Source organism: Anas platyrhynchos, chromosome 24, assembly GCF_047663525.1.
Source record: "Anas platyrhynchos isolate ZD024472 breed Pekin duck chromosome 24, IASCAAS_PekinDuck_T2T, whole genome shotgun sequence".
NCBI classification, from domain to species: Eukaryota; Metazoa; Chordata; class Aves; order Anseriformes; family Anatidae; genus Anas; species Anas platyrhynchos.
The window spans coordinates 4,888,602-4,910,066 of record NC_092610.1 but is presented as its reverse complement, the minus strand read 5'-3'; the positions used below and the strand labels follow the sequence as shown (position 1 = coordinate 4,910,066).

The 21,465-nt window shown below is 47.2% G+C and overlaps 1 long non-coding RNA gene across 2 annotated transcripts; it reads left to right on the top strand.

Moving 5' to 3' along the window:
* Positions 1-406: 406 nt before the first annotated feature.
* Positions 407-19,861, top strand: LOC113839798 (uncharacterized). Of its 2 annotated transcripts, XR_005260857.2 has the most exons (3): positions 407-649; positions 11,166-11,296; positions 11,909-13,073. It is a non-coding gene; the product is annotated as an uncharacterized lncRNA (long non-coding RNA). The 2 variants fall into 2 exon arrangements; XR_011804795.1 differs by lacking the exons at positions 11,166-11,296; positions 11,909-13,073 and adding an exon at positions 14,467-19,861.
* Positions 19,862-21,465: the final 1,604 nt, after the last annotated feature.

The following is a 21,465-nucleotide window of genomic DNA, read 5'->3' as shown; positions in this document are numbered from 1 at the left end:
CTTCTGCATTTAATTACCAATGAGAACGGCACGGGCCATCAGTAAAGGTGCTGAAAGGCAGGTCTTTATTGGCTCTTGGCTCCTTTTTCCAAAGAAGTGTTGGGTTCTGGAGGTGATAAGTGTTAAAAGTTGCTCTCATGTGGCAAATGTTTTTTCATTAAAAAGAACAAAGAAAGAACCTTTTTTTTTTTTCCTGAAGGGAAATGAAGCAACCGTAGACCCAAATCCTTGTTCTCCTTCTAGCAGTCCCCAGGCAAGGGGCAGCCCAGGGATTACACCCCCGCAAGCTCACACCCCTGAGCTTTGTCCAGAATTTTTAGCGCTTTGGTGCCCAGGGCAGGCAGCCAGGATGGCCTGGCTTCTCCAGCCCCTTTCGTGTTCCTGCTGCAGAGCTGCATCCCCTGGGAGCCCCGTGGAGCACAGCAGCGTGTCCTTCGCAGGGCCAGGAGGACAGAGAGCAGCCAGCCCTGTGCCATTAGCAAGCCCACGCCATCTGTGCCCTGTTAGTCTTTCTTAACGAGACTAAATAAAGGGTTGCTGGTCTCTATAATGAGGTTGGCTGGAGGCAATAGCAGCTGGTGATGGAGAAGGGGAGCATCCAGGCTCTGCAGGGAGGTGTTGAGGCTGCTTCTGTGGTTTTCATTGCCTGGTAAGAAGGATGAGAGATGGGGTAGTGCTGTGTCATGAGGTGCTATGTCATTTGGCTTTGGAGAATAAATGTTCTTGCCTACGTTTGACCTTGTTTGCTTGAAGGAACCTGGGTGTTTCTTGCTTAGGAAGAGTGGTCTGCGAAGGGTTCACTGCAGCTTGCTTGAAAGCAGCAGATACATAAGAAGGTTAATGGTGCATCAAGAGAACTTCATTTTAGGTTCTTTAGATACGCAGATTTAAATGATGAATGTGACAGCAATAGGTCTGAGACAGGTGTGTATTTGGTGTGAAAGACTGATGACTGAAATGCTTCTGCAAAAATAAAATTAATAAAAGCCATTCCTGAATCCTTTTATGTTACAGGCAGGGTGCAAAGAGGCTGTATTGCCACCTGCCAGCCCAAGGTTAGGGCCTCCAGTAGAGCTACCCCACTGGTTTGGGTCACTGGTGCCTTTTACCCCAGGCTTTGAGGAGATTTCCCATCCCTCTGTGTGAGCTAGCAAGAAAAAAGGCAGGGTTGTAGCTGGCCTAATAGTGTGTTAGAGCCAAACCAAGAAAGCAGCTCTGACTCTGCAGAAAGCAAAGTTTGGGTTGTAGTGCTCCAGTTTTGTCGCAATACCCTGTGGGACACCTCTCTTAAATATAGCATGGAACCTTGTTCAATGCTAATGACAGCTTTAGGCACACAACTGGAATAGCCACAGGGAGTGGAGGCATTTGGCACAAGGCTTTTGACTGTCCTGAGAAGAAGCAGATGGGGAAACACTGCGATAAGTGACTGGTGCTCTGAAAATGTCAGCAGCTGCTCAGAGGCTTTCTCTCACTGTGTGTTTGCACAGTGCTGGGACCTGCAGGACCTCAGTCTCTGCTGGGGTTTATGGTGCTGCTACCACAACTGGGCACAGCTTCTGGAGCCACAAGTCTGGTGGAGATGAACACAGACCATGCGAGGGCAGAGTGAGCATCTGGATGGGGAAAAACACAGTGTGTGAGGTTTGGGACCAGCCTTCGGATCCGGTGGGGCTGCAAGCTGCGGTCTGCCTGCTCTTGGTGGTTTTGTTATTTTTCTTCTCCGTACCCAAGGTGTGAGGCGAAATGTCCTTTTTCCTTTGCCAAAGCTGGGGCCCAGCCCCTGTAGGCTGTAACTTCTCCTCTTACTGGGAGCTGCACACTACTTGGGGCACCTCAGTCATTATGTGCAGATCCGGCTGCTTGTGGTCTCCAATTAGCTGCAAGTCCAGAATGCCAATACCCTTTTTCTTTGCTGCCAGAGATAAAAGAAAACCCTTCTGGCCCTTCCTGCAGGAGGGCAGAGGGTCTAGGACACCCGATGTGAGTTTCATCCTCGGCAATAGAGGACAGAGGCTTGCAGCTTTGTTATCTTGCTCCTGGAGTCAACCTGCTACCGGGGCTGGTAGTCCCAGAGCTGCCGGTGACATCTCCTCCCCTGTCACTTCGGTTTCTTCCACCAAGAATCATATTTGGATTTGAAGCTGGGAGCTGCGCTCACAGCCCTGGTGTGCGTGTGATGTGACAGCCCTGTCCTGCTGCCGGTGGTGGCCTTGGCCACCCAGGGGGGGCTCCAGCAGCCCCCTCCCCACGCTCCCCCGAGTGAGCAGCGGAGATCCTGAACTGCTCTGCGCTGCGGTGGGAGGGAGCGGGCGTGCGCAGAGGCAGCGATAGCATCTGCTTTGTAGCAGGCAGCAAGCAGCGGGGTTATTGTTTGTTAATAGATTGCTTTTGAAAAGCTGCTCATATGGGACCAGGCGAGTTTCAGAGGTAATTAAAACTCTGCCTATGCAAAAGGCAGGATCTGATTATTTCCTTTCCAGAGCAGGCAGATTAAACCAGGAAAGTTTTTCACCACTTCTAAGAGTGCGGGGTTGCTTTGAATGGAGTTCGTCGAACAGCATATAATAAATAAAACTCTTCAGCTTTTTCTCTTACATCCAAAAAAAAAAAATATTTTTTTTACCATCTTCTTCCTTGGATTTAAACAGCAGGGCACATGTGCCCCCACGAGTACTGTTGCTCCAAAGCTCATTTCTTAGCTAATAGCTTTCACACCTGCTTCGTCTCCTCTTGGAAGACTTTTTCTGCACCAAGACTCCATCCTACCTGAAACAAAAACATCAGTGGATGGGTAAAGAGGATGAGAAATAGTAGCGAAGTCTCCTTATCTTTTTTTTTTTTTTTATGAAAATGAAATAAAATGTCTTGATTACTTTTAATGTAGTTTATAACCAGGTCAGCATCTAATCTCACAGACTGGCTGTGGGGTTGTGCTGGTGCACCTGGGATTCAGTCTCTGAACCATTCTTGGCTTTAGGCTCTGCCTGCTCCACATATTTCAAAGAGGTGACCTTTGTGGAGCCCCAAGGAAGAAGAAATTTGGGTAGAGATTCATAAATCCACCAAAGAGAAGGGGGGGAAAAAAGATGACTATATGATCTGAGCTGCGTTGGCGTTGTTCTCACAGCTTCTACATCTGAAGCCTGGCTGAAACCCTGAAGGATTTACCTTGGCTGGGGGTGGTGGAACCAGCCAGAGGGGTGAGTGCTGGCTTGTGGCTGGAAGATGTGTCCAATGTGCCTGTGGAACAGCAACAAGGCACAGAGGAGATTTGCTTGTGCCTGGGAGAGATTCCCCTGTGTCCCTGAGATGGAGACAAATGTATGCAGACCAACCAAATTCCTGCCCTGAGAGGGGAAGCCCATGAACATTTGAGAGGAGTCAGGCCTCCTAACACCATGCTTCAGAGCTTTTTGGGTGACAAAAGCCTTTGGCAAGGTCTGCATGGGTAAACTGTGCACTGTAGGACAAAGGCAGGGTGAGTCCTGCCCAGCAGCTGCTGGATCTTGCAGCCTGTCTGTGGGAATAGTGAAAGTCCTGGGATGTGCTGGGCTCCAGGGGACAGCTGTGGGGAACTGGGCAGGCTGAAAGACCCGGTGGAACGTGGTCAGTGGGAGAGGAAAATAAACCCTTAAGGAAGGGGGGATAAAATAAAATCAGTCGCTTAAGCTGTTTTTCCTGGCCACATTCTGCAGCTCAGAGAGCAGGAGGGTTTGCCTGCAAATCCTACATGAGTTTGCCAGCTGAAGCTGTGCCCGAGCAGCCCAGCTGACTGCGGTGGACATGCAGGGCTGGAGTGGAAGTCTGGGTGCAGCCCACCACCTCCTGGAGGCTGAATCCTGCCAGCAGTGGTGGATTTCTAGCTGAAAATCAATGAGGAAAGAGAGGCTGGTTTGGGCAGGGACACAGCAGCAGCATCGAGACTTCTGTGCCTACTTCCATGCCAAGGTCACTCTGTGCAGCTGAGATGGTTGGCTCTCACCTACTCCTGGGTGTATGGCAGCAGTCTATGGGTCAAATGAGTTCCTGAGCTCTCAATCCTATTCCTAGTGAAAACATCTCAGTCTCAAGGCTGGGGGCAGCTTTGTGAGCAGTGCTGGCAGAAGAGGACTGAAGTATGGATTGAGCATAATGGGATCCCAAACCTTTCCACCCCTTCACCTGTGTGCACCCTCCAAGTCGCATGCTGCAGATTACAAATCCTGAATTAGGAGCCCTCTGTGAAAATCCTGCCCACTGGTCAGGTGAGGCTGTGCTCCTCTGTGCCAATCTCCTCCAGGGCTGGGTGTTTTACTGGAAGAGGTGACTTGATGCAGAAATTACGGGGTGAAATGGCATGGCCCTTGTTTCAGAATAGGTTGAGCTAGCTGATCGTAACAGTCCTTTCTGGCTGCAAAATCTGTCTAGCATGTGTAATATACTTGCATATTTTATGAGATCATGGGTCTCTGTGTGTGTACTTAAACTGAGCACACGTATGCATGCATACACATTTTATTGCTGATAGGAAATGAAACCTCAGATTAAAAGACATTAACAAAGATAAAAAGTAACAGAATCTAATTTCAATTGTCTGTGGCAGGAACCCAATTTTCAAATGATAATTACAATAATTAAAAATTCCCTTATCAACTGAGACAAAAATGCTGCACATTGGCAGGCAGAGACGATGAATAAGGCAAGCACAGACTCCTCAATGCTAAAATCAATTTTCAGAAGTTCATACAAGCCCCAGAACAATTCCAGTTTTGTTGTGCTTTTTCCTCCTGGGGGAGAAAGAGACTTTTCTCGTGCATGTACACACAAACTACCACCACCTTTTTTTATTTTTTTTGTCTCCTTTATCCACAAGGTCACGTTAGCTGGAACAAATATGAAAATCTCATGTAAATGCAACTGTTTTTCTGTAGAAGTGGAGTAGGGGAAAAGCTCAAATCTGTCAGACCTTCCCAGTTTGGGCTTTACTTCTAACTACGGATTATCTTGTTTAGAATTAAGAAATGTATGTGCTCTGCTTTTGGGGAGTTTGTCAAGGAAGGTTCTCAAAGCTTTTTGTGCAGAGCACTGCTGCACTTACTTCCTGATGCTTTCTTCTGTCACTGTCCCCACTGTACAAGTGAACATGAGATTGAAGTCTAAGTAAAATAACAAAAAATCCAAGTACACATCTGGAGAAAGTTTTTTTTTTTTTTTTTTTTTTTTTCCCAGAGAAGTCTCAGGTTTCTGTACATGCACTTTGCAAAGGTAATAGACTGCAAAATTAGGGTTTCCAGGTGTTTTTTAAACAGAACAGAAATATATTGCATACTTTTTCATTTTTTTAAACTGGATTGTGATGTGCACAAACTAACAAGCAACCAGACCCAACTGATCAAGCTCAGTGACACCCTTGGAAGGAGAGGTGGGACTTCAAAGAGATCCTGGTCTTCTGCTTTTGCATTTGAAAGGGGGCAGAAGAGGGAAGAATTGTCTGTGGCAGAGCTTTGCTCTTTGCAGGTTGCTCAGTCCAGGTCTTCAGGGAAGTTCTCACTTCAGCCTAATGGAGTTAGTCATCCCCTTGCCACAAACACTGGATCCAACATGATGTATTTATGAGCAGATGACAATTCTCAGTGCATGGCAAATGCATTAGCGCTCTTTAAGCTGTTGTAATTGTACCTAATTAGTCCAGAGAGTCCCAGAGCAGAAAGTTTGGCTCTGGAAGTCTATCCAAACGTCTTCATCGTTGTGTGAGCATTTGACTTTGGGATTTAGGGCAGGCTGTGACTCCATTTTAAGATCTTTTAGTTGTGGGTGCTGGCATTTATAGTGTTTTTTCTCATGATTCTGCAAATTCGTCCTTTCCCCTGAGTTTGCACTATCCGCTCCATACTCTGAGCTGGTACATCATAGAGTCCTCTGTACAGCTGAGGAAAATCCTACAGAAAGGATCTATTTCAGTATTGGATTGGCTGGTTAATTGGCGTCACTTCACTAAAGCCACATTAGTTTTGTTGTGGCTAGATTCCCTACTAGCAAGGTTTTTACTCCTGGGATAAGCTAGTTTTTAATGTAACAGTCAATAAGAATTTCATTTATCAGTGCGTGTACAGGACTGTGAAGGCAGAAAACTGCTACCTGAGTTGTTTCCTTCCTGATTTTGAGAAAAGTCCAGATTGAAGGAGAACAGAAGGGAAAAACCACTGCTAGATTGAATGTGGGCTGGCTCCAGGACTTGTTCTGCCAGGGGGGTTTATTGCTGGCTTTCTCTTCCCCCGTGCATAACCAACCTGGAGACAGGCAGACACGTTTCAGCCATAACTTTCCACCCACTTGAAATCAACCTGGAGCAAATATTTCCACAAGTATGTGATTGAGAGCAGCCAGCTGAGGGCACAGCAATAAAGAGAAAGCAGCAGGAGGGAAGAGGGCTTGAAGCAACTCAAGTTCTAGATACATTGCTGTTAGTAACTAATTTTTTAATTTTTTTTCAAGCTTCCCTGGATCTGACCTTAGTGGTGAGCAAAAACCAGTCTGGGGAATAAGAGTAGAGTTTGCACATGGCAGGTAGAAGTCTTTAATTTGGAAATGAGCACATTTTCCAATAACAAGGAAGAACTTCCTTACCACTTCACTTTTGTGATTCCTTTCCCCAGTAGGAGGGCTTGTACACCGCTATACCCAAAAGAGTTTGCATTTCCCTTCCAGTAAGGAAGAAAAATACGGATGTGCAGTGCTGGCCCCATGCAGCATCAGATCCCTGTTGGGTGATGCAGCCAAATCCATCGAGCTTCAGCTCCTCTTTTCCCTTGAGAGAGAGTCTCAAGTCACTACAGCCTTAATGCCAGCTTTGGGATCTTCCTTCTGAGCAGCCCAAGGTGAGAGGACGAACGCTGCTGAGCTGCAAGGCATCAATAACTGCTCTGTTCCACCAGCACCACGCAGGATTGCTGCCTTGGTGGGAGCAGCATTGTCAAAGGGGGCAGAGCTGAGGGTGACCTCAATTTCCCAGCTCCAATATTCAATTATTTCTGCAAGGAAAAGATCCGTTATTATTAAATAATGGCTGAAGAACTCCAAATTATTCATTAGCAGAGGAAGTGAGTTGCTGCGATGCACAGAAGGGATGCGGTTGGTGTTGGGGGGTGAGGTGCTCAGGGCCCTGCTGAAGGGAGAACTTTACTTCACCTAATGCCAATTCCCAGCACAGACCAAGCAGCACCTTTCTGGGGTCTCATGCAGGCACGCAGCTTGGAGAAAGACTTTTTGTTTGCTTCTGCAGGTATTTTGGGTTTGAGCTGGTGCATCAGTTACCAGGAGGAGCCCAGGTGATAACTGGACCTGACCCTGTTGATGGGTGATGTTCACCCTGTGTTCTTCTGGGTGTTATACGGTTGGGATCCATGCCAGGTTAGGCTATGGGGCTCTTCTCTGTGAGCACATATAACCCATATCCAGACTGCCAGTGCCTCAGCTGGTGTTTCCTCTTGTTCATCTAGGGATGCTGGAGGAAGCTTATTCTGCACTGAAGGTCTCCCTGCTGGGTTGCACGAGCAGCTCTGAAACCATGCTATTTTCTCCAATAGTCAAGACCAAGTGTCCCCATTCTCAAAGAACAAGACATAGGGTTCCCACCTGGAGCTCCCCAAGAGGTATTTGCATGGCAGATCTGTGGTGTGCTGTGAGATGCTGCTGAGTTGGTGTGGACTGGTGCTGCTACAAGCATCCCCCACCCACACATTGCAAATAACATTTTTCCACTCCAGTCAGAAGGTGAACCTGTAAAATGCTGGAAGCTGTTTTGTGAAAGTGCCATACCTGCATGTTTGAAAAGGAAAAGCATCCTTGCTTGCATATTTAATTGCCAAATTATCATATAAATGTCACATTACCTAGGATGCCAGAACTCACTGATATTTTAAATGTTTCCATGTTTTAATTCCTTGCAAGTCAACCTTTGCAAACCTCATTACAAGGGGGGAAAATCACTGACGGCATTTTCTTCACCATGTTTGGAGCTGAAGGGAGTTTCCTGAGACTTCCATGGAGATTTTTTTCAACTGTTTTTTATTTTTTCCTTTGTAGTGACAGGAACTCTTCCTATTGCTCCTCACTAGAATAAAATGGATTACTGTTAGCAAAAACCACAGAGTGGCAATGCCAGAACATGCTTGCACATTTGGGTTACTTTTGCAAAATTATTTCTGCAAAATATCCAAAAATAAACAGAAAAACCCATGCAGAGCTGAAAACCTTGGGGAGGCTTCATGTGAAGGAGCCTTCCATTTCAACACTCCCTTCAATTTTGTTGTAAAAACAGCTGTCTAAAAAGGATCAAAATGAAATATTTTTGAAGCAGCATAGGGCATTTTTTGACACTTCCAGTGCATTGGGAACTGCATGCTTTCAAGTCAGTCTGATGTTTATGTTTATATTAATACTTACAAATGTATGCTTGCTGCTGCCCCTCTATTCACTTCTGCACATGCCAAACCCCCAGGTTTGTGGTTCCCATCACCTCGTAGCACCCTTCCCTGAGCTGTGCATTCAGCATCTATGGAAATCCTTTGATAACTGTCTCCAGGGGAATGGAAATGGCTGTGCTCCCTTAACTCGCCTTTCCCAGAGCCTGGGACACCTCTTAGTGCTCATTTCCACCTCTGTAGTAAGAGCAAATTGCTCAGATGGCTGCAAAAAGGGGTAGGAAATCCCAAGGAGGTCCTGCCAAGCCCTGTTCTGCACAGGTCTGGTGTTTGGGACAGCCCTTCCTTACCTTTCTTAGCCACTTTAATGCTTCATGTGACTGGGAGCAGCTGGGGCTGATCTGTCCTACATGCCCTGCCTCCAGTGCTGCTTTAGCAGCTGTGTTTCAGAGCTGGGCTGCCTGCAGAGCAGCAGATAGTTGTTGCTTCTGCAGAATTTTCTGAGCACATTCCCTTCTTCTGCTTGCAAGGGGATGAAGAACAGGCAAGCGGAGGATGCTGTCCCAAAATCCTGCAGTGAAGCAGAGGAAGGGCTGGAAATCAGCTCCTGGTGCTGTGAGTGGATGTAGGAGGAATGGCCATGGGCAGTGCCCAGGGAATTCCCAGGCCACTGCATGGCTTTGCTCTCCACTTGGATCTCTATCTTCCCTCTAAGCCCTTTCCCTGATGACAGCAGGGTCTTGGTTTTGTGCCATTCTGTGCTGCTCTTCCAGAGAGCCATTCCCCAGGGCAGCTTTAGGGCTGTAACTCCAGACCCCCAAACTCTCGATGCAGCAGAGCTCCTGCTGATAGCCCTGCTCCTTGTGCCTTCTGGGTGCAAGGTGCTAGTAGACAGCTGGCTTTTCTAACCTGTGTATCTTGCCATTTTTGCCCAATTTTCTTTTCTAGCCTGAAATGGAGGAAACGAACTCATATCCACTAATCCAGACATTTAAGACTACACAGCCAAGGTTAATAATCCAGTGACATCTGAATTGCACATACTGTAAATAATCAGCATCCTTCTGAAGAGCTGCTGAAGGGTTTAAAACAGGCTAATTACAGAAATATGAAAGGGAAATAGCTTTGTTGATTCAGCACGTTGCTAAACAGAAAGACAATTCCATAAAAGACTGGGCCAACTGCTGTGCAAAACTGTGCATATAACATGAATATATATGTATGCAATACAAAGTTTAGGAAACAAAGATCTCATTTCTGCTTTGATATTTTTACCTTCCTAGCAATGACTGTATTTGCTTCCTTCTTGAAGAGCAGAACGAGTTCAGGGTGCTGACAATTTTGGTTAAGATCTCTTAGGTTTCTTCTAAGGTCTGTCCAACTGGCTTGGATGTGCAGAGCAGAGCCTTTGACTGCCTGGGGCTTGAGCCCAGATCCCTGGGGTCTTCTGGACACCTTAATCAAGGCTCTTAGTTTGCTTCTTCTCCCACCTCCTGCTGAAGCTGCTATGGTCTTTTCTGCCTTGATATTAAGACACTGGCCCGTGCTGCCCAGAGAAGCTGTAGGTACCCCATCCCAGGCAGTGCTGGAGGGGCTTTGGGCAGCCTGGGTTGGTGGAAGGGTCCCTGCCCATAGCAGGGGGTTGGAATTGGATGGGGTTTACTGCCTTTGTTAAGGAAGGATTTAGTACTGCAGAGCCTGGAGGGGGACAAGTAGGTCTCCATACAGTGATGGGCACTGTGATACCTGAGGAAGGGAATATAGCTGTCAGAAAATGCCAACTATTGACCTGAGATGTGGTGGACCCACGGAGGGTCAGACCCTGACTGCGGGGAGGGGCCAGTGCTTTGTTCTGTGGTGTCTTGAGCCCTGCAAAGAAGAGATGCTAAGAGAATTGATGGCCATAGCACAGGGAAGTGAGGGATCCAGCCATGTTCAAACTAAAACAAGGGGCTTTCCTGAGGGCTGAGCCTCTGTCGCCCCAGTGTTCACAGCTTCTGGCTTCAGTTTGCACAGCACTTACGCTGGCTTTCTGCCTTGGCCATGCTGAGCGATGCCGGCTGTGTGGGATGGTGCAGCTGTGGTTCTGCGTGATCAGGCTTCCTGAGGCAGTGTCCATAAATGTGGTTAATTATTACATAATGAATAATACATCTTTGCGAAAACCTCACTTATAAAAACGCTGCGTTATTCCTCCATGGCTTCTCTCTCCCAAGCAGATGATGCGATGTTCCCCCCCAAAGGAAGGTGCAGGGAGCTTGACTCACTTGTTCTGGCCAGGGAGCTTTACACAGCCCCATGAGGACAGGTCGAGGTCCATCCCTCCGTGGTGCTGGGGGTCTGCTCCCTCTCAGACAGTGCAGAGAAGCAGCTCCCAAGGGGAGCTGCCTTTGCGGCCCATCCCTCTAGGAAAAGACAAGCAGGAGGCATGTGGTTGCCCTCAGGTTTTATATTGGATTATGGACGTAATGGAGCCCTGACATTTCAACCAAGAGCTGAGACATTTTCAGCTGTGTGCAGGGGAAATTAAGGTCTCTGCACTCCAGCAGTGATATCGCAAAGACCAGGAAGCCAGGGGAGGTTCGTTATGCCCCAAAAGCTGCGTGTAGAACTTCACGTTACCATTTGCCATTTCCATTTCTGGCTGTCACTCTGAAATGTTTCTATGAAATAGAGAAAAGCAAGAAACAGGAGAGCTAGGAAAAAAAAAAAAAGTTGCAAACATAGACACCTTTTTGGGCCCCATTTATTCCTTTGCAGCTCCACCAGCTCCAGTGAAGGCACATCTGAGTACACGGATCTGGGTGAGAGCACGTGGCAAGTCCTTATGGCCCAGCATGAGAGCTCCAAGGGGAACAAAGAAAATGGTCAAGCAAGCCACAAAAGTTCATGTAAGGCCACAATGAAGCCAGACAGGGTGTAAGAACAGTATTTTTGATCATGCCTATTTTTATTCACAGTGTTACTGTAAAAGCCTCTTAATTACTGGAAGGTAACTTGTAAGAGGCCTTTTGGTGGAATGCTGCATTTGTGCATTTGCAGGGAGCTATGCTATAAAATCTATTATATGTAGGCTGCTATTCTTTGGACTAAAGGGAGAGGGAGGTGGGGACAGCCAGGGCTTTGTGCCTCTGTCTGCTATTGGATGGTCTAATGCTATCAGGGACTTTGGTGCTATTGTTCAGGATATATTTTTTGCCTTTTCTTTATGGTCTAAATTCTGATGGGTGCTTTGTTCCTGCTGGTGGTCTCTGACTTGTGCTTCTGCCAGTGCAGCTTAATGTCACTGTGCCCATTGCACTGCATTTCTCCGTCCCTGTGTTTCCCTGGGAAGTTGCATGATCAGGGATGGACCACCCCAGGGACAAGGAATCAACCAAGGGAAGAAATTTGTCTTCCAACAAGATTGTCTCATAACTGCCAACCCCACACATTTCAAGTAGTACCAATTGCTTGGTGAAGAGGCGTAGAGATGAAGCAAAGCAATCCTTGTGTTTTTGCAGAAGTTTTACCGCTGCTGACTCATGAAGGAGCTCAGGGAAGAGCAGGACCCTATGGCCACAGCACCATGTACCCCACTTTAGCCAAGAAGTACCTGGCTTAAAGCTGAAAGGCCAGAAATACCTCAGCTGGGAGGGGATGTGGCAGCCTCCTGGCAGGCCTGGCCAGCTCCTGTCCCCTCTTCCAGGAGGCCTTGCCACCATCCTGCAGCCTGAGCACTTCCATGGGCCTGCACCAGCCATGGGCCATTCTGCGTGCCTTGTTTTTTCAGCTGCCCTGACGTAGGTCAGGCTTTCATCTCAGATCAAAAAGGCGAAATGACCACTGGGAGCCCTCACCTGCTGGTTTCAGAGAGCCTCTGATGCACCTCCAGCTTCATGATCTCAGCAGCAGGCTGTCGTCTTGCTTCTGCATGAAATCATCTCTGTGTGGAGGGACAGGGTTTGTGTGGGACAGGGCCGTGTCTAAGATACCTTTGTAAGATCAGAGGTGCCCAGCTAGGCAGAACACGTGCTGTGCTGTGTGAAAGTCAGGGTGGGAGCCTGCTGCAGCCAGGAGGCCAGGGTAGCCCAGATATGAATTGCAAAGAGAATGAAACTTTGATTTTCCTGTCAGCTGGTGTGCTCTGCACTCCTGGCACCCTGCTGATAAGCTTGTCTTAATGGTGATGGGCTACAAAGCTATATTGACCGTGTCTCCGGGCTGCCTGTCTCAAAGGGAAAGCTGTGCCTTCCCCAAGTTTTATGACTCGAAGCTGTCAGGGGACGAGGGGGAAAGCCGTGATGGATTCATTCTTCTGCCTTATCCAGTGGCTACACTGCACCTTCTGCAAATATCAGCATCTTGAAAGGCTTCAGAGAAAGAGCAAGCCCCAGATAAATCTCCAAGGTTTGCAAAGCTTTATGGCAGGTGACAATGGTACGTGAAAGGGCCTTTATTTTACTGCCCCTGCTTGATGCTGTTGCTCCTTCCTGCTCGCCTTTCTTCCATCCTCTTCCCACTCTAACTTGTTTATTACCATTAATAGTTTTTAATAAAGAAACTTAATTTTGGATCAGAATTCACTTGAGCTAGGTGCTGCAGAAACTCAGAGCATTTCATCTGTGCATTTTCTCCTCCCTTCTCATCCTACATTGCCATCTCCCTTCCCCAGAGCAGTTCTCGGGGCCCTGCGCCAGCCTGAGGTGCCTTTGGCTGTATCCGAGCTGCTGGTCATTGCCCAGCTGTGGGAGATGTCCCAGCTTGGGGACAAGGCAGGGACACAACTTGGGACCTGGTCTGGGCAACAGGAGAGAGCTCCACAAGTCACAAACCAGGCCAGCTCAGCACTCAGGTTTAGAAAATGGGCTTGAGTTCGTCATGTTCCTTTCTGAGTCTTAAAAACTTGCAAGCAGTCACAGGACTGTGGGACAAAAGGCTTTAACAAAAATAGTAATAAAAGCTGTGATAGCAGGAGCCTTTTCAGCCCTGCTGTGAACTGGGGCAGGAATACCACACGTGGTGCTGGTGGGGATGAGCACTCCTGGATGAAGCAGGCTGTCCCTCTAGGCACTAATCCATCAGCCAGAAGTTTTCAGGGACAGATCCAGGGTAGAAATCCTAACTGAAATTATCTGGTTTGAAGCTCTTGATTTGCACGTGTGCGATGTACAGTGCTGTTTGGGGAGGGTTGCACGGGCTGGGTGGCTCCTGTACTGCAAATTGCCTGCAAATTTTGTTGCTTCATTACTGGAGAAGGATCAGATGCAGGTTAAATGGATCAGGGCTGGGTGTCTGATACCCACAGGAAAGTGAAAAGGACCCAGTTCTGCAAAATGCCGAGTGCCTCCTCCGTGCTCTTTGAATTTTCAGGGCACCGAGCCCTTACTGGCTTTGTGGTTTATGCTATAGACAAAAGCCCTGATGACATCTTGCTCTTTTTTTTTTGTTTGTTTGTTTGTTTTTTTGTTTTTGTTTTTTTTGTTGTTCAAATGTTATCCCTGTCTAAAAGGTGAGGTGATTTCTATTCCTGGAACCCAGTGGAAATGGAGAAAACCCAGAGGCAGAAGGATGTTTGTTTTTGTTTTTTATCCATTCCTGAAAGCAGCTGGCATACAGCAAGCCTAAGGCTAGCCCTGCAAAGAGGTTTGGGGCATTTGGTTCCTGTGAAGCCTCAGGGGCCTGTTTGGCACTGTCAGGGTTACAAGTCCCAGGTCCACATCTGTTGGTGGCTGGTCCAACTCAATCTTTTTGGTTGCCTGGATTTGCTCTTTAAAAATCCATGAGGCTTTAAAGCAGTTTCAGATCCTGTAAGGAGGATTTGTGAGTGGGAAGTGCTTTTAATTTGGCTAGATTAACATGAACTGTGTTTTTTTCATTGGATGTGTCCTGTAAATCTCTTGCCTCTTGCTTTCCTTATAGAGAGAGAAAAAAAAAAGTGGAATATAGCCCCAGCACATCTCCTTTAACACATGCAAATCCATCTCTGCCATCTACTTGAGAATAAAACCGAACCTCAAGTTAGAGAAGCTTCAAAATCAAACCTTTTCATTTCTTCCTCTTACACTCTGTTTCCTGGCAGGTTTTATTCACTGGTTCAGGGCCCGTGCCTCCTGCTCTAACACAAACACCATAAATCCAGCTTGCAGGAGCTGGGCTCACTCCCTCTGCAGCCCAGCCTCGTGCTCCAGCACACAGCAGCCATCGCAGACGTCAGCACGGCGCTCACGGAGGCGATGCGAGAGCTCCTGTAAAGCTGGGTACACGAGCCCTTGGAGAGGAGGCAGGTGAATGTACGGCCACCCGGACTCATCCAAGGCAGTGGAGCTGTCCAGTTTTACACCGACACAGCGTACGGCCCTCGGTGCTTGATACCAGATGGTATTTTATAAGCGCTGGAATTATTTAGGAGAATGGCTATTACCCCTGCACTAATGAATTACAAATAACTCCTTCAGGAAAGACCCTTTGCTGACTAAGAAACATGTCCCTCAGATAAACTAACTGTTGAGGTTTAAAGGGTCAGCAATTTTTTTAAAATATGTTTTATTCCTAGTAAGTTAAAGGGGCCCCAGAATATCCCACTTGCCTCATTAACGAATATTACCCAATTTTTCTTTCATAGTGTAGCAGGGGGGAAGAAAAGCATATAAAACAAACACCTGGCAGGAGTGCATAATCTGCATAAATTCAAGCAGTTACACTCTTGACAGGAAACCAAACCAAAATGAGACTTTTGAAGCAGGCAACGAGGCCTCAGCAAGGATTAATTTTCATGCAGAGAGTGCATGGCTGGGATTTTAAAGAGCAGCCTCGCAGATCCTGGTGCTTGGTTCCCTCTGGATGCACCAGCTGCCTGGTACAGCTCCCCCAGCTTTTCCAGCTGCAAGTCACCAGCAAAGCAAAGGGCAGCCCCTCCTCGGTGGGTTGTGGCTCCTGGAGCTGCATGGCATTGTCACATCTGTATGTCCCCAGCTGGTGTCACTTCTCCATCAGCATCAAGTACTGCAGTGACCAAGCAAGGACACCTGCACGCTGCGATGGTTTGCAAGCCGTGGTTGGCTCTGCTAGCTGAGTGTCACAGAAGGACCAATGCAGAAAGGACAAGATGCTGTGGTTTATCCTACACGGTTTCTACCTTTCCTTCTGGGAAACCCTGTGGTTTCCCAGAAAAAAAAAAAAAAAAACACGCTTTGCCAAACTATTTGTGCAAATTCACATCCAACCTCTTCAGAATGTGGCATAATGCAGCATCTGCCCATTTCCAAGCTTTGTTTTGACTGGCAGATGTGGATTAGGAGATAACCCAGATCATCGCACCTGATCCCATGCTCTGGACTGAGCAATGCTTAGTGTCATCCTATATAATGCCAAGCTGGAGACCATGCTGAGGGCTTTCTGAGCCCTTTCAGTTCCCTTTCATGGTAGGAGTGCTCTTCATTTGCATGTATTCCCTTACCTTTCCAACTGAAGAAGGAGGAAAAAGCAGTGGGAGAGATGGAGGTAGGTTTATGGTCTAGGTGGCAGGAAGGAGAAAAAAGATTGATTTTGAAGGCACATGTCCATTAGGCAGGAGAATTGCTGAGGGACACGGGCCCAGAGCAGGCTTGGAGGAGCCCTTGCCATGCCAGGAGCGCTCACAGCTTTTCTCCAGGTTTTCTCTCATGCTCAATTACCTGAAAATTGGGCCCACTCTAAGATGCTTCAATAGTATGAGCGGAGGGGGAAAATGCAGAGGGATTGTCTTTAAAACGGAAAATAAAAAGAGTAAATTTTTAATGCTCAATTAATTTCAGGTGCCAAACAACGTATTTGTAACAGAGCTGGCCTCATCAGAATAATGGAAAATCCATGTTCTGAGACATCAATTATTGATAAGGGTTAACAGGGCCATATCCATTCGGGATGGCGGGCAGTGTTGTTGCTTTTCCTTCACATTTAGTTTTCTTCTTCTCTCACTCCCTCTCCTCACCTTCTAACCCCACTGGTACAAGCTATCCCCTCCCCAGGCCCACAGTTCTGCTGGCGATTTTACCTTGGGAGAGACTGATTTATCCCCCCCCCAAAAAAAAGGTGCAGTTCAAGGAGTTAGAGTGCAAACCAACACATTAATAATCTAAAACATAACAAATCCAGCAGCCTGATGTGTTTGAGCCTGAGTCAGGAGACTGAATTTAAGATCATGCATCGAGGTGGAGTTATATTCCTGAGAAACCCAAGGCAAATAGATTGCTTTTTTATTATTATTATTTTTTGTCTCCAACCAAGAAAGCTAGAAAACAGCAAGAAAAGAAAAAGGAGTGCTGAGATTTTGTCACAACTGCAGACTCAGCCTTGAATTATAGAAACTCTCACGGAAAAATATGCAGTAATTGTTTTGCAGCAGAATTAGAAATGATCACTGAGATCCAGCCCCACAGGATCTTGGCACTCGCTGGGCTTTGAAAGCCAGTAAAGAGGGAACAACTCTGGAAGATCCTAGCCCTGGGATTACATATTTATCTGCGAATGCTCTGTAGGATGGGGTCCTTTGGGTCTGCCATCACCTCCAGGCCAGCCTCCAGCCAAGCTGAATGTGTAATAACACTTCTAGGTCTTCAATTTTGCAGCTTTAAGCCTAACGTTTTCATTCACCTTTGAATAGTTTCCCATCTGCAAATATCAGGGGAAAGGCAGGGCGCGATGACAACTAAATGGCAATGTCTGCCAAGAATCTCCTCTCCTTCACTGGGTGACGTGATTTAGCAGGAGCAGAGCAGTTATTCCTCTGCAGCGGGCTTCAAAAGACCACAAAAGGTTGGAGCCAGAGTGCAGAGGAATGGAGCTGGCTGGTGTTTGGGGCACCTAGGTAAGGAAGGGAGGTAGGAACATGCTCCAGGAATGTTTCCAGGCTTGGACCATCTGGGAAACAGGATGATAAAGAAGTGTTTCCCAAATAATATCACAAAACAACAGAAGTCACCAATCCAGCAGTCAGCAGCACCTCCCTGCTACACCAGGCACCTCTGCTCGCCCAGCCCCATTTGCTCTGATTGTTTCACAATTCCTTTTCCAGGCAGAAAAACTCTCCCAGTTGTGGCTTCTTCAAGGCAGGGAAGGAAAATTTTTCTTCTCTCCATATCCAAAAATCCATATTTGAACAAAGACGAGGACAAATTCATATACAGAAATATCATCTTGCAATTAATCATAAAAACCAGAATAATGTAGTAATGATTACTTAGCAAGACTGAACACCCACTCTGTTCTATCTTCTTTTTGTCATGAGTTGGACAATTTTCAACCGTTAATAGGTAAAGCACAGTTTTCAATAGCTCCGACTTCCTTTTTTATTTCTCTTATTAAAAAAAATAGAAAAGAATTGTTCTTTTCTCAATTATGACACGTCCCAGTGGGTTTTAGGCACTGATGGCTGCTCTCACATCACTTGCTGGGTACATGTTTGAAAACCAAAGCAGGTAGGAAATTTTGAATGCCCCTGACCTGTATGTTAGATGAAAACTCAAAGTTTACAGTGCCACTGAGTGATTGTGTGTCTGGATCAACACCAGCAGACCCAAAATAGTCATATGGGACTTCTCTGTGTTTGGTGAGGGAGTGAGAAGGCAGAAGTGGGGAAACAACAGGGATTATTTTTTTTGCCAGATCGTGAAATGAGTGGTGGAACAGAGCAGTGGAACTTCAGTGGTTCCTCTCTTCTGCACTGCTCTGTCATTCTGCAAGCTGGGTTTCCTGGATTTTATTCATCACTTGTAAACCGTCCAAGAATAAAAGCCATTATTCTGGACAGAAAGCGCTTTGGCTGAAAGGCTGCATTTTTTATTATTTGTGTCTGTGCAGTCCACAAATAATAAATAAAGCCTTGGGTAATTTAGCTTTAATTATGCTCCCTGCTTTCATTGCTTTGCCATGTCCCAGGTGTGCCAGATCCGTCCCCCTCTTTGGCTTCTCCATCATTTCCAGAGAAGCACAAACCTCACGGTGCACCCTCTGATGCACCCTGCTCTTGCCTTGCCCCAGCTCCAAGTTAACGGGGTTGGCTTTAGGAGCACCGTGCAGAGCTGCTCGGGGTTGTTGCTGACCTTTCCCTTCCCTTCCATTCCCTTCCTGCAGAATTTGCTTGGTTTTCAACATCAGAACCATTCACGACAAAGAGACAATCTCAGCTTATCTTCCCCTCCAAAAATAAGGGAAAATGTGAAACGTTTGAAATAACCCTTTTGGACCTGTTTGAAATGAAAAATATTTTCTCTGAGGGTCAACATTAATTTCCACTTAGAAGTTTAGCTTACAAACATAAGAGGAAGAAAACAGAAAGGCTGACATCAAAAGAAGCTCTCTAATGCAAGGATGTGCTCTGCGCTGACCCACCTGGGAGGGAGGGTGTTTGGTGGCTCCATTTTTTGGTTTCTCTATTGGGGGGGCTTTTCCTCTGCAGCAACAATGTTTGCAGATCCAGGAGAGCCAATCCAGCTGGCAAAGCTCTGTGTCTAACCAGAGATGGTGCAAACATCCCCTTCTTTAGGGGATGCCCTGGGGAAATTGGTGATTTTCCCCTCCCTCAAGTCCATGGCTGTAATACTGGGGAGGGGGCTGAAACCATTGGGTGCAGCAGTTGAGGTGAGGAGTGCAGGTCCTGGGTACCCAGTCACATTTTCCAAGAGAGATGCTTTGCGGTTTTCCCTCTTGCAGTCAGCCATTTGGCTCATCCCACACTTTGGGAAAGCTTCCAGGTCCCCTCAACAGAGCGCTCCCTGTCCCCAGCTCTGTCACCTTCCCTGCCTGGCTTTGTGAGCGGCTTTGTCCCAGAGGAGCGCAGCTGTCATGGTCGCCCGCAGATCAAAATCCTCTCTTTGATGTGAGCTGGAGTCCGAGCCATGAACTGCATTGAAAATGAGGACCGTGACCTGAAACTGGCACAAGCAACCGCCCAGGACTCGGTGGTGGAATCTGAGCCCAAATCTGATGTCCTTGCAGCAGCCTGAACTGAGGATGGGCACGCAGCCACTGCAGCAGTGGCAGTTTGTGCATCAGCTAAATAATTGTGAATTTGTATTTATGCCATCTCTGAGAAATATCTCAAAATAGATCCTGAAATGATGCCTGAGAGATGTTTCCATCATTTAAATATGAAGTCTGAGCAGTGCCTCGGGCTGTCTCATGTGGATGGAGTCACAGGATGAGAGGGGGACCCCGGTGTCATTTGTCACAGGGTTCATTTGCTGCCTTTGTGCACAGTGGGGTGTTCACAAGGTGGCACTTGCTGGCCATAATGCTCAGGTGATGATCCAGCTGAGGCTGGGGTGGCCCAGCTGAGTGGTACAACCATGGCCACAGGCACCAGCCTCAGGCTGAGGTTTGTGCCTCACCTCAACATCATGTGGGAAGCCCTAGCTCCATACCCAGCTACTTCACCCATAGAGCAAACATCTGGAAAGCAGCTGTCTATTCTGTGGACCTCAAGCTCACCTCTCAAATCTCCCTTTTCACAGCTGGGCCATTTTCATGTCCATGCCCTTGGTGGGCAAGCACCAGGACACAGCACCACACGCAGTCAGCCTGGATCCAGGCTCCACCAGGGAACCCTCAGCCTCGCCTTGCCCATGGCCCAGGGGAGCAGAGAGGTTGTATCAGTCAGGTTGTGAGTGCTGGGGGACAGGGTCTGTGTCCTGCTGTGCTTCAGAGGTATCTAGCCCAAACTCACCCTATCCCTGCCATTTTAATGAGCAGGGACTCTTCAATGAAGAGGGCTGGCAATAGGATGCTCGTGAGCTGCTTCTTGGGAGCTGATCCCTTCCACGTCAGCCCTGTTATTGGTTATTTCAAGGTAATATTATTCCAGCACCTCCATCTAAACAAAATGAGCCTTGAATAAACATAATAGTAAACTTCATTCTTCAGCGGTGCTATGCCATGCCTTTAGCAGTCAATTCCCCTAAGGAGGCATCTCTTCCCCAGCATGCTTTATATAAACCTTAAATTTACATCTCTAGTTAAATAGCAGCTTCCAAGACTAAAGCTTCAGTCTCTAGTGACAATGAATAGAAACATCTCCCCCATTAAAATTTTCATCTTTTTTTTTTTTAATCTGATGAGAAACTGTGCTGTGCGGGCAGTTTTATAGGTTCCCCGAGAGGTGGTCAAGCTGTAGCATTAAATCTTTGCCGCGTCAGGCGGAACAGCCACTAGAGATGGTGTTTAAACACCACCTCTGTTCCCCTGTGCTATTAAGAAAAAAAAAAAAAAAAAGAAAAAAAAAAAGAAAGAAAAAAAACCTTCCCTGCTGGATCACAAGCAGGATACCAAACTCAGCACCTGCCTTGCATCACGAAGAGAAGAGGCAGGGTGCAGAACTGGGTGCTGCAAGCTCCCTGCTGCTGTCCCCACCTGCTGCGTGACCACCAGTGAGTTGTCTCACCTCCCTGAGCCCATTTTTCTCCCTTGTTTATTTAAATGATAAATGTGCCTGAGCATGGACCGTCTCCCATTTCACATTGACCCCCAGTGTGATGCCAGTAACACCAGTGTACTGCACATAAAGCAGAGCCTGGCCCTGCTCCCCCTGTCTCTAGGCAGCATAATAATAATAATAAATGTTGTTAAAATAACATTGCTTATTGCTTAAACAGAGAAAGTGCAGCGCTGCAGAATTAAAGGCTCTTATCCGCCCTGTAACTCACCTAGCCTTACGGAGCACATATGGCAGCCCGGCCACCCACTGCTCAGCGGTTTCAGCAATCCAGGAGCGCGTCGGGGCGGGGAAGTGAATTAAAGATGAAGTGGCAGCTGGAACTGTGAAGTTCCTGGCTTAATATCATTTTCGGAGGAGTTCTGTGCATTTGATAATATGTGCCATGCACATGGTTATTTCCTTGAATTAGATAACAGTAGATAACACAATGATCCTAATCTCCCCCCGTTGCTTGAAACCTGGCATTACGCATCGGCAACAGAGTCCCTGCTTATCTGCTCCACAACGGCTTCCTCAGGAGCTCTCACCGGCAGCTCTCTTTATTTAGATATTGCCAAGATTGCTGCGGATGGAAATGAGTGTCGGCTGGCAACCCACACAGCCTGCAAG